This window comes from Neltuma alba, unplaced genomic scaffold, assembly GCF_004799145.2.
Source record: "Neltuma alba isolate B1F8T4 unplaced genomic scaffold, ASM479914v2 tig00011304_pilon, whole genome shotgun sequence".
Classification (NCBI taxonomy): Eukaryota; Viridiplantae; Streptophyta; class Magnoliopsida; order Fabales; family Fabaceae; genus Neltuma; species Neltuma alba.
In genome coordinates this window covers 198,328-212,504 of record NW_021636013.1, presented here as the reverse complement: position 1 = coordinate 212,504, position 14,177 = coordinate 198,328, and positions in this window count along the sequence as shown.

The window sequence follows — 14,177 nt, the reverse complement described above, 5'->3', positions numbered from 1 at the left end:
GGGAAGAAAACTTTAACAGAAAAAAGCAAATAACGAAAGGAAAATAAAAAGAAGTCAAGATCCCCAATCCCTTTTAACAAGCTAGAGAGAAGGTCGATTGATCAAAGAGATATTGCCATTAAGTTATTATAACAGTAATTATTTGTTATAATGGTTGTAAATTTATGCTCCCTCTTTTTTTTTCTCTCTATGTTTTTTTTTTCCAAATATAACTTAAACTTGTGATCTGAAAGTCATTTTAATTTTTTTTAAAAATTAACACAAGGTTACTTTAAATATCCCTTCTTTTAATGATTTAGTGTATTGGAATTTGAGAGACACATAGTCACATATATCCAATCAATAAGAGTAATTTAAAAAAAAAATATCCGAAAAAACCAATGTTGAAATCTTATTAGAAATAAAATAATGCCTTCGATAAGGTTTCATATTTAGAAGATGAGGAAATATTTGTTAAGTTCTCAGGTTTTTTCCCCTTAAAATTAATTTTTGGTGGAATCAAGTCATTTTGTCAAGTTTGTCCACCCTTTTCCATAACTCCATCAACCAAGCTAAGGGGGTGTTTTGTTTACAATAAAAATATTTTTTAAAAGTGTTTTCATATAGTCAAGACAAAATTTCTCTAGTATATTTATTTTATATTCTGTAAAATTATTTTTAAAACTATGATTTAGTTTCACCCAAATGCCTCGTTAAGTCAATACGCTTTTGATAGGTCAAGTCTTTGGATCTTCCTTTTATCATCATCATCATCATTCCAAGTATTGTGAAATGGATGCTGACCAAGTAAAAGGCGTTATACTAATTATGAAGATCTTTGAAATTCTTTTCCAAGTTTTCTTTTTCAAAGTTGTTTAACATATACAATTGCTACAAAGACTATCTTGAAAAATATATATATAAATATGAGAGATAAAATAAATTAGGATCTTATATTTAGAACTAAGTTGAAAGTCAAACTGGCTCTCATGCTAAGAAACAGATAGTGTATATATATTTGTATACCTTAATCTTTCTCAATTTTTTTTTTTACTTGACAAAAGTCTTTCCACCTTTTTTTTTTCCGACCTTCTTTTCCAAGTCTTCGCCCCAAATCATAGTCTATCACTTTCTGCAAAGATTAAAAAGTCTTCGTCTTCAATGTCTATAAAACCACAGTACACTTAAATCTGCTCATTGACTAATGAAACTCATAGTGGAGCGTCCCTTCGTATCTGCTTCCCCGAAATTGCATCGCCCAAAGTTGGAGAGCGCGCTTTTACGGTCTTCCAGTTCTTTTCCAAGCAACTTCACTATTTTCCAACTGTACTTCTTCAACTTCTGTATCTAAATCATTTCTAACCATCTTATTAAAATTAAGAAGAGATATTTAAGTCAGGGCAAAAGTGAATTTTTGTTCTTTTTTAACTTTACATAAGATTTCATTTTAATCTCTTGATTTAACAAAATATCTTTTCTCTCTTTTATTTCTAACACCGTTAATTTTATTAGAAAAAAAAGTACTGATATTAAAATTTTAAATATTTACAAAACATTCATAAATGCTTATATATTAAATTTAAGAAGAAAAAATTGAGGTCGAGTTTCTTATAACTATTATTTTGAATTGGGAGAATCCTAATTAAATTTGGTTAAAATATTAAAATTTAAATTAAGGCTTACTTTTTTAATAAATTCTTAGTCAGGCCAAGAAGCCTAATTAGGGATTTATGAATATTGTTAAAGGACTAAAATAGCCCTTTATAATTAAAAAATAATATTATTAAAAAAATCAAATCATGACTAAATATTCTCTAATATTCCTTTCATTCAGCTTCGAATTCTTTTCATTTGAACAAAAGGATATTGGTTCAACTATGACGTTTCAGTTGTTGATTTCAAACTTATTTAGTTGTGCGTATTGCATCATCAAAATTCGAAAAAAGAACTATAAAAAACGCAATTTCAAACCTTTGATATTTATTCTGATTAACTTAAGATAGGAGGATAGAAAATTATAAAGAAGATAGTAATTGAGATGTGAGTTCGTTAATTTTTTTTGGGTCATTAAGCCTGTTTTTTTTTACTAAAAGTATGTATGGATACGTCAAGTTTTAGTTAGTATAAAAATTGAAAGCAAGCTTTCAAACACATTCACTAAATTTTAAATTATGGGTGAAAGACATATAACAACCACTTCAATATAAGTGTAAAGTCATATAAGGTATTTCTAAATTTTTCGACGTAAAATGTTTTCTATGAGTAAATATTGTACAGTTCAAAGTTTTCATGGTTTCTTTTTTAAAACAAATTATTTTTAATTATAAAGGGATATTTTAGTATTTTAATAACATTAAAAAAATCCTAATTAGGCCTTTTGGCCTGATTGAGAATTTGTTAAAAACGGAGGCCTCAATTAGAATTTTAGTATTTCAGCTGGGTTTAATTAGGATTCTTTATATCAAATTCTCCGATCATACTTTGCCATGGGTTCTCCTTTTATATGGGTTTAGCATTAAATGATGATATAAAAAAAAATACATGGTAAAGTGTAATTGAAAAACTTGACATTAATAAAAATAAGAAATTTGATTTAAGTATTGTCTTAAATTTAATTCATTTAAATTACAATGATTGGTACAAAAAATTATCATTATTTGACATTAACCGGTTAGAGGACTGAAAAATTAAAGTCATGTCAAGTAATTAATTATTTGACGCTGATCACGTTTGAATTAAGTAAGAATAGAGTGAGCAATGTAGTCTTCCCCGTTGATACATTTCAATTTTTTCGTTAGTTTTGTGTAGTTTAACAATTAAATTTTCATTAATTATATGGTTAATTTATATAAAAATTAAATATGAAATTTAATTTTTTTATTTAAATATTAATCTCTTAACTTTAGACGTTAAAGTGATTATTTTGAATGAATTTTAATTATTTAACTAAATTGAACCCTTGGATTTTATTAAGAATATTTGTTTCTTTTGGAATCTAAACTATTTTAAAATTAAAAAAATTCTGCTTCAATAAATAATTAATATCTATCTAATTTTGTTTCTGTAGTTTTCCAAATTATATTATATAAACTTAATTAATCCTCAGAAATAATGAAGTCCCTATTATTCGCTTCCAGGTTTTCCTCAACATACTCAGGACAAAGTTTTTCTATACATAAAACAAGTATGTAGGTGGACACACAATTTTTTTTTTTTTGGCCAGCATGTGGACACACAAATTAAACCATAAAAGCCACTCATAATCACGCATACAAATTAAAGTTTTCATTTTATGTTTAACTTATTCGTTTTAAGAGACCAACTCTCTAATTCTACTTTAATATAATTTTATTTGTGTACTTTTAATGAATTATTTTTTAATTGATATAGAATTTAAAATAAAAAATAATTTTATAGGTATCTCTCAAATGAAATTATTTTTTTTTGTATACAAAATTATAAGTTAAAATTTTAAATTTCCATTAATAAAAAAATAATTTTGCACAGTCTAGATCTCAACAAAATAATCAGTACCATATTACTCATCATTGTAACCTGAAACAATAATCATCTCCCCATTATTGTATACAAAATCTACCCGCAAGGGTAAGATGGTGATTTTAACCTGTCCAATTTCTCAGGATGGGTCCCCAACCCAATGTACCTGTAGCTATAAAGGGGAATTAATTCATCGAATGCGAACTTTGTGCAATATTAATTCATCCCATTGTAGTTTAAGGTAGCGTTTGATGGAAGGGAAGGGAGGAGGAAAAAAAATTTTAATGAGCTCTATTTAAAAAATTAAAGAAGTGAAGTTTTGAAATTTTAATAAACAGAAGAAATAATGTAAAGCAGTAATAAAAATTAATTAAAAGCTTTTAACACTATTTTTTTCAATTAAGGTTATTAAAATTTTTTCTCCTCTCCTTTCCTCTCATTTTCCCTCATATCAAACGGATGCTTAAACTAGCTACTAATCTTGATTTTAAAGACGCGTTATATCACATTCCCCAAATCATGAACACCACAATAATTAAGAATGTCATACTTCAAATCAAGCTCACATCTCTCACTAAGATACAACAATTTGAGAGGGAGAGGCCTAGAGTTCATAGATTGAAGTTTCATCTGGTCGTGCGAAAATTGGGGGGGGGGGGGGGAAGAGAATAGAAGGAGATTGATATGAAGGTTTATAAACGCACTTAAAAATAAAATGAATGTTTGCATAATTTTAGCAAAATTTAAGAAAATTTACATTTAGTTCCCAAAAATAGAAGAAAAATATCCTTTTAATTTTCTCAAAATACAAAATATATGTCTAAAGGTTACTTTCTTAATTTTATTTTATTGACCAATTCACAGAAGTCTTCCAATCTTTTTTCCAAGTCTTCTCACCTTTTTTCCCCCCAGTCTTTGCCTCAAATCCTTGTTAGTGGGATTAATAATTGCTGACTATTACTGTTGTAATAGAAGTATTACAAAGACGTGCACAACACACACACACACACACACACACAACACCAATATAACTTTGCCTCAACAATCTTGATGAGTTCCCATTGCTTTTGAATTATTGCTTTTTTCCTCAGGAAATTGCTATGAAATGGGTAAATAGTTAATACCCATCGAACACGAAACGCTACAAGTGATACATTATTCTTTTTGCAATTAACAAAATATTTTTAATCGCTAAAATATTAAGTTTAATTTTTAAAAATAATAATAATTGGCATACAAAATTATTATGTGAGACTAAAGATTTTATAAAATTAGGGTTAGAAGATTAAAGATATTTTATAAAATTAGGAGGCCAAAGTAAAAAGGAGAAATTTCACTGTAGGACCGCATAAGACAAATAATCTCAAAGAGCCCCCAAAACTTTCTGAAACCTCACTGCAGGACCAAGGGGCCAATCTGATATTAATTCCACAAATGAAATGACGCCACTGCCCCTAATGAAGACTTATTTCCTCCGAAAATGAGACATATTATCAGCGGGTGTAAAAGACGGAAGAAAGACGGAAAGGTGGGGAGACGGCGTTATTTCCTGCCTCTCCCATGCAGCGCGCCGGTGCGGAAGGGAGATAGCTGACAACCATGAGCTGAGAAAACGCAGTGGCAGAGCTTCACTTTTGCAGTCCATCCCTCTGCCGTCTTTCGGACTCCAAGCTAGAGTTGGTGCAAGAGAGAGAAGTCGCAAGTGTGCCCTACAGTGTTGCGTGTTCTCTGGAAGTAGCGTCAAGTTGGCGTGGGAGGTAAGATTTTGTTGTTAAAATTTTGGTTTTGTTGGTGTGATTCGGTTAGCACAGGTGGGTTGTGATGGGTGAATGAGGAAGAAATGAGTATTTAAGTGCATGGGCATGTAGGTTGGGAGTGAGTTGCAAATCTTACAGTTTTATGGTTTAAGAAATTCATGCTGATGCTGTTTTAAGTTGTTAAAGATGTGGTGTTTGTGATGTTTTGAAAAGTGGGTGCATATTGAGAATAATACACTGCTGAAGGAACATAGGTAGGCGAAAAAGAAAGGGAAATGGGTGTGTGGGCTGGAATGGGTTATATGATAGGTAGATGCGCAGAAAATGCCATGTCGACTCTCCTTTTCCGCATCAATTCTCCTCTTCACAGCCTTATCATCCCAATGTCTGACGGCGTCTTTGTCTTTTGGTTCACCTCCCTGCAGAGGGAACCTTTGCAGGAAGTGCAACTGCAGAGAAAGAAAAAATATGACTCAAAAATCAAATTACATAATACATCAACAATTTAATGTTCAAAGCATATCCAACAAGGCATATTTTGTAAGGAAATATGCAAGTACCAATAAAAAGTAGATACACCCTCCGACGACTCTGGCACTCTCGGTCTATCCTTCCTTACTGCTCCTATTGTACTGTTTAATTTCCTCACTGAGCTCGTCAAGCACAAAGGAAGCCCAGTCAAATTTTTTCCAGTTATTTTCTGTGCAGGCCATTACTTTTAAAACCTTGTAACTCACACTTGTACTTCCCGTGGGACAAAGAAGAGTGCCCACTGTGAAAAGAACAAAATAGAATTCAAAGTTTCCATCTTCTTCATCACTCTTTATCTTCTCCGCAATTTGAGAATATGTCAGTGGAGTATAGTCCTTCTTTAGCTCATTTACTTCATCCTTGAAGCCATCCAACTTCACTTTGGAGCCCTTATCTGGTAACCCAAGAACCCTCCTAACATCTGTACTAGTGACCTTCTTTGTCTTCCCCCTTATGGTAATTTGTTTACTTGGGGGGTCATATGCATGAATCAACTCTAGATATAAATCTCTGGGCAGCTTATTCAAAGTAATACCAAGAAGATGACCAAACCCCATTTCTTCTACCTTGCGCTTTAAATTTTCTTTGCCATTTATAAACTTTGCCACTTCCTTGAATTTTGTGGGGGAGCACCGAGTAGAAAATGGGGACACATATTTCTCCTTCTTCTTCTTCTCCTCTATCAGCTGTTCCTCCTTCTTCCTGTACGGCTCCCTGTCAGCATCACTCATCTCCCTCCAAATTGCTGAAGTCGCATCTGTGATTGCTTCCATATTTCCATGCATCTCCTGCTTCTTTTGCTCCCAATATTCTCCCTTGAATACTTTCCAGCCGGTAACTTGTGCGTCCTTTTTTCCCATCTTCTTCCTGTATCCAATAATCACAAAGTCATTAGTTAGTACATTAAACAGCCACATTCATACCATCCAACATTTCTTGTAACATAAACCCGAAAATTGTATACACACTAATTATTATTGTTAAATCCTTAACTTGTCATACGACAGGATATCAAATTGTTACATGCAGGTTAACTGGATAATGACACCATTCTTCGTGTAAATTAGCTAACATTCATTGTCAGGCCACAAAAGATCAGATTCCAACTAACATTAAATTATGTAACAGAGGTGGTTAATTAACTACTTTTGCATGTCAATTTCCTAACTTTCACACTCCAACACAGATCAAACAATTATACCGACGAACAGTCGAAATTCTGCTAATTGCTCATGTCAATCACCTAATTTTCCCTGTGAGGCCGCTGCAAACCAGATTTCCACAAACATGCAATTATGTAGCAGAGGTGGTTAATTAACTAATTGTCGAGGTAAATTTCCTAACTTTCTGAGTTCAGCACGCATCAAACAGTTACACATAAGCTAAGTGGAAATCCAGCTCACTGGTGGTGTCAATTGCCTAATTTTCCTTGTGAGGCAACTGCACACCAAATTCCCACAAACTTAGTGGGTAATTGACTGATTCTCCATATAAATTTCCTAACTTGACAGATTCAACAAAAATATGAAACCGTTAGACAAGAGCTACATGGATAATCCCCTAAATCCTCGTGTCAATTGACTAATTTCTCCTGTGAGGCCCACTACGGATCACATGCCAACAAACATGAAATTTTGAATTGCCAGTTGTTACTTTACTGATTGTTCATGTAAATTCCCTAACTTCCAGAGTCCACCACACATCAACCACTTAAACAGAAGCTAAGTGGAAATTCACCTAATTGCTCATGTCAATCACCTAATTTCCCCTGTGAGGCCGCTGCAAACCACATTCCCACAAACATGCAATTACGCAGCACAGGTGGTTAATTAACTAATTGTCGAGGTCAATTTCCTAACTTTCTCAGTCTAGCACGCATCAAACAGTTACACATAAGCTAAGTAGAAATCCAGCTCACTGTTGGTGTCAATTGCCTCATTTTCCCTGTGAGGAAACTGCACACCAAATTCCTACAAACTTAGTGGGTAATTGACTGATTCTCCATGTAAATTTCCTAACTTGACAGATTCCCGGAAACATGAAAACCGTTTGACAGAAGCTAACTAGATAAACCCCTAATTCCTCGTGTCAATTTCCTAATTTTCCTTGTGAGGCCACTACAGATCAGATTCCAACAAACATAGCTAGTAATTTACTGATTCTTCGTGTAAATTGCCTAAGTTGACAGATATATGCACACATGAGGTTGTCACATGCAACTGGTTAGTCAACTAATTCTTCACGTCAATTGACTAACTCCCATTGTTAGCCCACAAAATCTCACATTCCAACAATCAACGGGATAAACCAAACAAAACAAACTCATTTGCCTAATCCATACGACAACATTTGCCCCTCCCAATTCTTTTCCTTATTCCTGCAAAATACCTACAAACACTATAGCAATGCAGTTAACTACCAACACTAATTTTTTCCTAAATAATTAATAACTTTCTTACTTAGCCTCCACACAAACTCTTCATGCTACACTCACAAGCCTTCGCTCACTAAATCAGGAGCATTTGCTAAAGGGCAGTTGGGGAAATGGCCGAACACTATGTGACACATTAGTAATCATTCCTGGGTTAGAACCTAAATGTCATTACCAAACACACCCACCTTTCAGTGGGTCATTCCTCCTTAACCTACCATGAAAACAAAATCCAAGAAATCTACTGCATTTAACGGGGACTGCGAAGCTTACCAAATGGAAATCAGTGACTTCTTCTCGCCTTGCTTCTTCCTTCTTTATCGATAGCCTTGCAAGTTTCCTCCTTTGTCGGCCTCTTCTTATTCTTCTTCTGCTTCTAGTGATTACCACGAACCCGTAGATTGAAGCTGATGGAATTTTTGGGGGCCACGTCGAACACTTTTTGCAGATTGCGAGAGGTAGGAATCTTCCCACAGAGGTAGCATGTTCGCAGTCGGGAGAGGGCAGATTTTTCGCAGAGTGGTAGCATGTTCGCAGACCGGGAGACGCAGCATTTTTCCTAGAGTGGTTGCACGTTCGCAGAGCGGGAGAGGGAACAGTTTTCGCACACGGGTTACGATCGCATAGAGAGCGGGAGGACTTTTGATCGTCGCTTTTTCGCCTTATTTTCAAATTTCAGCGGAAGTAAAATGAGGGGTAGTGGCGTCATTTCGTTTGTGAAATTAATATCAGATTGGCCCCTTGGTCCTGCAGTGAGGTTTCAGAAAGTTTTGGGGGCTCTTTGAGATTATTTGTCTTCTGCGGTCCTACAGTGAAATTTTCCCTTTTTTATTTTTCCCCAGTGGACTTTATTGATATTAGATTGTTGCCAGCTGATCCTATTGTTCGTAGAGGCCCCCCACACAAAAAAAAAGAAGCAAAAACAAAAAAATCCTCCATTGACCGCTTGCTGCCATTGGTTGTGACCAGAGTTTCAGCGGTCAGAATCTGGCGCCGGCCAATGTCGGTGATTGGAAATTATTGAGAAAGGGCTAACATTAAAGGGAAGGAGTTATCGATCTCAAGGATTTTTTTTTTGGGGAGAAAAATTATGGTCGATATGTCATTTTATAAGAAAAATTGATGTCGCTTTATGGACTTGGGAATTAGTGTAGTTGTACTTTAGGAATGAAATCGAGTGACTGACTGACTCACTATTGTACACTTGCTCCTCTCCAACACTTCATCGTCATCGGGTCAATAAAATAATTAAAAATTATTATTATTTTATTTATGTTCAATTTTCTTTGCAGATCAAATGAGCTTAAAAAAATAGGAAACTTTTTTTTTTTTATTTACCAATAGTGTGGTTGCGTGTTACGGTGTTAGTACAGCATGGATGCTTCAAAAAGCGGTATTCTGTAACTTTTGTCTCTGGGTTAGGTCCCATTGCTCTTCAAATGGCCAATATGGAGGTCTCGTCAAGAATTGTCATGAGAATTTTTTTTTATTTCTTTTGGCATGTTTATGAGAATTTTTTACAAAAATATATTACTGTTCCTGTCTTTAACATAAAACTTAATTATTAAGTTAGTTTAGTTCTAAATATAAGATTTATTTCTTATTTTTATCAATTTTTTGTGAGTTACTCTTATAGATACTTTCTAATCATAATCAAGTAAGTGAGGAATGGAGGATATTAAGAAAAATAATTATGGTGTTTTAGAAAAAATATGTCATATTTTTTATAATTAACTAACTTATCTAACTTTTTTAATCTAATTAAATTAATTAAATAGATTTTATATTAAGGTCTGAAGGAGTATTATTTATAAGTTAGTGTTATCAAAACTTGTTAAAAGATCATTACTAAATCTATTTTAAAATTTAATCATTTGAAACTTCTTTGCATGAAATTTTCTTTTAAACACATGACGTGTAGATGGAGGACTTGATATATTTAAGTGTGGAAGCTAGTAATAAAATAAAATATTTGAGTAAGGAAAAAGATTAAATATTTGTCCATTTATTTGACTCAGATTATTTTTATTGAGCTGAATAAAACAAATATTGCATTAACTACTTAATAGTTGATAAAAGGGAGAAAGACCACAAAACAAAACTGTACAAATATATAAATTTTAATTTAGGATACTTTGAAGTATTTCAGGGTTTATTTGCAACTATGAACCCATTTGGAATAGTTTATAAATAGCTTTTCAATAATAATTTATGGAATATGAAGTAATTCTATGAAAAGAGTTTTGTCTTGATTTACATGAAACGTGCTTATAACTCATTTCAATTGTGATGACAAATAGGACCTATATAGAGTAAAATTACATACACGCTTTTCATTTTAAATCCTTGAATTCCATAACAAATAATAATCTTCGTATAACCAATGACAAGAACAATATAGCTAATTACAATTTCTATATGGTTTTGCAACGGCAAGATCAAGTAGAAAATTGCTCAAGGTTGACAAGAACATCTTAGGGAATAAAACCTTTTGTATAACAAATGACACTAATCACTTAAACATTCACGAAAGCACAAAAAACTTCTCCGTGACTATATTCTTACTATGCAAAGTTGTAATTACTACTTTTGGTTTTTATAAGAACATTTTAACTGATATCTCAAACCAATAAAATAAGGAAAAATTTTTTTTGAAGGTATTTATTTTTGTAATTTTTAATTTGGTATCTATGTGTTTTTTAATTAAATTTTAATTTTGTTCTATTGACAATAATTGAGAGAAAGTATAGGTACATCCAATATGAATTTTTCTAAAAATAATTAAAAACATTAAATTTATTATAAAATTCAAGTCACCTTATTACCCAGAGGGAGAACTAAGAAATTCAGAGTAATTGGTTCATCTTGAGATGTAAATGGAGATTTGCATATTTTTAGGGTATTTTCCAGTCATTCTCCCTTAAGAAAATGAGATTGAGATGCCTCAAAAGGAGTTGGAATCAAAATTGGAATCCATTGAAGGTCAAGGACCTCAATCTTACCTAGACGAGTTGTAAATCCTTAAAAATGAATTGTGAATTGCTAAACCTAAGTTGCAAATTATAGGATATCAGTTATAAATTTTAAAAAAGAGATGTTCATGGTTTCTATAAAGTTGGAGTCTTGAATTCCTAAAAATAATCATCAATCAAATGTCAATTGTAAATTGTGAAGATTAGTGGTATGACGACATAATTAACCAACAGTTATGATGAGTAAATGACTTGGGGCGTGATAAATGTCCGAAAATCTTGGACGAGTCTAGACTCTCAATGATCGATTGGCCTTGTTTATTAGTACAGAATAATATAACTTTCACATATAATGATTCTACTATCATGGATGAACGAGAGACATGTAATTTATAGATTTTTGAATCTTTTGTGAATTGTGATTACGAAGATATTATCATATGACTATGGAGATCGACTGCTGAATTTAGCTTCTTGCAATGCATCCGGGACTCGACTTTTGGGACGAAGAAATGGGGAGTTTCATAATTTGCTGAACTCTGCGAAAATCTTTCGCATCCGTCCTTGATTTTCTTGGAGATTGAAGCATTTACCAGTGACTCATTCTTTTCGACTTTGTGAACACTGACACTGTCCTCAGGTTTTATTAGTTTCTCATAAGAAATACTTCATCGTTGTTGTTTGGATGGTGAGATGTATGATTTTTCTTACTCTCGATCTTTTTGTTAAATCTATTCCATTTTTCTTTTTCTTTTTAATTATTTGGCGAATTAATTAAGTGCATTGTTGTTCTACTATTTTTAGTATCTTAGCCAGTTTATCGCTTAGTTTGCCGTTCCTTGTTCTTCCAAAACTAATAATTGATGAGGTAGATGATCAAGTCGGTGAGGAATTTTTTGATCCCGACGTACGCTGGAGTGACGGTCATGTCGAGGAATTGATGAAAAAGATCGATGCAGTGGAACATGAGAGAGACGGATTGGCGAATGAAATTGCAGTTAGGAAGACTGGAATCGATAAATTGACATGGGGATTGACGGCTTGAGAGAAGACGAATCGAAGATGCGAGAGAAGATTGAAGGTTTGGAGAGAGAGTTTGAACGGTCTGAGGTGGCCAAGAAGGCAGCGGAAGCTATGGCGGCGAGAAAGGCCGACCTAGAGGCCGAGGTTTCCAGGCTTAACCGTGATTCAATATCTGTAAACAGTGCCGCTGAGGGATCTAGAACAGTGCGCTAAATTGAGGAGCATTTTGGAAATCGGGGTTCTCGAGATGAAGGAAATTGAGGAAAAGAGCAAGAAAATTAGGGTGTTGGAGGAGTTGAGAGATGAAATTGAGGAGAAAGAGAAGCATTCGTGGGTTTAGACACAGGCTTGAGGAGTTACAAAGGGTTGTACCGGAGAGGGGATCAGTAGTGGAAGAAAAGCTAAATCTGGAGGAGGCACTGAGAGTATCAGAGGAGAAAACAAGAAGCATGGAATCAAATATTTTGAAACTGCAGGAGAAAGTTAAGGAAGCAGAAAATGTTATCAATTCTTTGAAGGAGAAAACTGATAAGGCAGTCAATGAAGCTGCGAATGGAATGGATAATGAAGCAAAGGCAAAGGGGTTGAATGGGTTGAAGTTGTAGTGGCCTGTGGCTGCAGCATCTACGGGAGCTATTGCTGTCGCAGCTGTTGTTATCTTTGTCTGCATGGAAAACGTATCTACGTGATTTCGCTGAGCAGAGCAACCGAGGAAGGAGGAACTATGAATGGGATGACCAACAGCCCAAGTTAGGATTTTCCAGTTCTAGTAACAAGAATGCTTCGATTTTGTTAGTCATAAATCTAGTGCTTTTATTCCACAGGGAAAACGGAAGTAATGCTTTTCTGGCTTTGATTTTTTTCTTGAGCTAATAAAATTTTGATTTATATCTGCATGTTAGTTGGTGATTGAGAGAACTAAACCATTTGCGTACAAGAGGAATGTCCTGGCTTGACTTACTGCAAGCAGTAGGTTTTCTTCCTGCTGGAGAAGAGTACGATGTGCTTTCTAAGCAGCAGCTTTGCTTCAGTAATAATGGCGGTCATACGACAATTTGAGATTAAATTAAACTAATAATTATATGCCACATCTAGCGATGCCATATAGCTTGGTTGGAAGGAGAATGAAGGTATAGAATACAAGGGCAAGATGATCATTTTCCCTTGAATGGCTTTTCTTGTTCAATAGTCCTAACAAAGTTCCAAGCACAAAATTCTCAAGATGCATGATTGCATCCTGAATGGACCTCTTCAAGCACTTCAATGCCTGCCAACTTTGTGCAATATTGTGAAATATATTCTCTTTGATGCTAAATATAAAATTAACTAATTTTCATGAATCAAGGGAGCTAGCTAAATTAATTATTTGTGAAAAAATATGTGTTGGTTTTTCTAAAACACTCATCCTTTTTGTTATATATATCAGAGCATAATCACTATAGTTATAGGGATATTTTTAAAAAAAATATAATAAATATGTGAGATAAAAAATATTAACATCTTATGTTTAGAATTAAAATAATATTCTTAACTGGCTTGTACATCTAGGTTAGGTTGGACAGGGGGAGAAGAAGGGCAGGGGGGAAAGAAAGTTAGATTACAGCTAGTTTATCTCAATACTTAAAATCTGGTCATTTTATCTTACCAGGCTTTTCCAATTTGTCAAGTTGGGATCCCAACCCAATGGGTCTAGGGAATATATCACAAGCCAACTTTGTACAATATTTTTGATGCATAATAATTGAGGTTAATTTAGAATAAGCAATTAACCTTAATTTTAAAGACTCATTATATGTCGCATTTACCAATCATAACCATCATAACAAGAATAGCATACTTCAAATCAAAATTATATCTAAGCTCATAATATTTTTACTAAGAAACAACACAATTGGGAGATTGACTGAAAACATGAAACCACATCGTAGAAAAATCTAACATGCCAAATTTGTCTAAAATACCAAATCAAGCAGCAAGTACAGTGAT